The sequence below is a fragment of the Spea bombifrons genome, chromosome 3 (assembly GCF_027358695.1).
Source record: "Spea bombifrons isolate aSpeBom1 chromosome 3, aSpeBom1.2.pri, whole genome shotgun sequence".
Lineage (NCBI taxonomy): Eukaryota > Metazoa > Chordata > Amphibia > Anura > Pelobatidae > Spea > Spea bombifrons.
The window spans coordinates 119,694,259-119,696,554 of record NC_071089.1 but is presented as its reverse complement, the minus strand read 5'-3'; the positions used below and the strand labels follow the sequence as shown (position 1 = coordinate 119,696,554).

General features: G+C 40.2%; 1 non-coding gene across 1 annotated transcript; it reads left to right on the top strand.

The window, feature by feature from the left end:
• Positions 1–180: 180 nt before the first annotated feature.
• Positions 181–254, top strand: TRNAN-GUU (transfer RNA asparagine (anticodon GUU)). Its single transcript has one exon. It is a non-coding gene; the product is annotated as a tRNA-Asn (tRNA).
• Positions 255–2,296: the final 2,042 nt, after the last annotated feature.

Below are 2,296 nucleotides of genomic sequence, written 5' to 3'. Positions count from 1 at the left end.
TCTCTTCTTCAAGATTCGTAAAGACAATTTAGGAGTACAAGTTCTCACCATCATGAAATAATGTATAAACAGTTGAGATACAACTGTCAATTCTTCTGCTATGGTCACTAAGCCCTCTGGAATGCTGAAGGTTTAAAGTCATAATCCTCACTGCTTCTCTGAAAACAGTCACAAGTGGTTGTCTCTGTGGCGCAATCGGTTAGCGCGTTCGGCTGTTAACCGAAAGGTTGGTGGTTCAAGCCCACCCAGGGACGAGTGGGATGTTTTCCTGAAAACTTTCATTCCTGTGTTTGCAACACCAATGAGCTAATGATTACATTGAAAGACAGAAATGCAAAATCCTTAAAGCTTTCCAACATTAAGCTAAATCTTCTTATTCCACTTGTGGAAAGTTATTTTCCAGACAAAGCATGCCAATCCTTCCATGAAAAAACACATGAAAAACTTCTTGGCATAGTGCCAATTTTGGAATGCTTAGATTATTATTATTAATTTTTTGTTTTTTAACTTAGGCCACGTCTACAATACTACATGTTATTAATAATTCGGGCAGCCGTTACCAAAATAGTGGCTGGCAAGGGGAGAATGCCGTTTTCATACAATATCATAAATGACACAAGTTGTTAACCCTACGTGCCAATTAATCTTATGCAACGCCAGTTGTGCTTAAACAGAAAAGTGACATTATAAAAACAAAATTAGCAGAGGATGGTTTCGATCCATCGACTTCTGGGTTATGGACACAGCACGCTTCCGCTGCGCCACTCTGCTTTTTTTATAGTGGCTTGTCCGAGGGGAGAATGCTGTTTTAATGCAATATCATCAATGACAGAAGTTATTAACCCTATGTAAAAATGACATCTAGCAGAGGATGGTTTCGATCCATCGACCTCTGGGTTATGGGCCCAGCACGCTTCCGCTGCGCCACTCTGCTTTTCATATAGTGGTTTGTCCGAGGGGAGAATGCTGTTTTAATGCAATATCATCAATGACAGAAGTTATTAACCCTATGTAAAAATGACATCTAGCAGAGGACGGTTTCGATCCATCAACCTCTGGGTTATAGGCCCAGCACGCTTCCGCTGCGCCACGCTGCTTTCTGTAAAGCTGTTTGTCCGAGGGGAGAATGCTGTTTTCATGCAATATCATCAATGACAGAAGTTATTAACCCTATGTAAAAATGACATCTAGCAGAGGATGGTTTCGATCCATCGACCTCTGGGTTATGGGCCCAGCACGCGTCCGCTGCGCCACTCTGCTTTTCATGGTGCTTTTTTCACAAATGATAAAACACATTAATTCCTGACTTTTTTTTCTCCAAATCTCTTCTTCAAGCTTCGAAAGGGCCAACTTTTTGCCACTTTCTTCCCAAATGATAAAAAACCATGAATATCTGACTTTTTTTTCCAAATCTCTTCTTCAAGATTCGTAAAGACAATTTAGGAGTACAAGTTCTCACCATCATGAAATAATGTATAAACAGTTGAGATACAACTGTCAATTCTTCTGCTATGGTCACTAAGCCCTCTGGAATGCTGAAGGTTTAAAGTCATAATCCTCACTGCTTCTCTGAAGACAGTCACAAGTGGTTGTCTCTGTGGCGCAATCGGTTAGCGTATTCGGCTGTTAACCGAAAGGTTGGTGGTTCAAGCCCACCCAGGGACGAGTGGGATGTTTTCCTGAAAACTTTCATTCCTGTGTTTGCAACACCAATGAGCTAATGATTACATTGAAAGACAGAAATGCAAAATCCTTAAAGCTTTCCAACATTAAGCTAAATCTTCTTATTCCACTTGTGGAAAGTTATTTTCCAGACAAAGCATGCCAATCCTTCCATGAAAAAACACATGAAAAACTTCTTGGCATAGTGCCAATTTTGGAATGCTTAGATTATTATTATTAATTTTTTGTTTTTTAACTTAGGCCACGTCTACAATACTACATGTTGTTAATAATTCGGGCAGCCGTTACCAAAATAGTGGCTGGCAAGGGGAGAATGCCGTTTTCATACAATATCATAAATGACACAAGTTGTTAACCCTACGTGCCAATTAATCTTATGCAACGCCAGTTGTGCTTAAACAGAAAAGTGACATTATAAAAACAAAATTAGCAGAGGATGGTTTCAATCCATCGACCTCTGGGTTATGGGCCCAGCACGCTTCCGCTGCGCCACTCTGCTTTTCATATAGTGGTTTGTCCGAGGGGAGAATGCTGTTTTAATGCAATATCATCAATGACAGAAGTTATTAACCCTATGTAAAAATGACATCTAGCAAAGGATGGTTTCGATCCA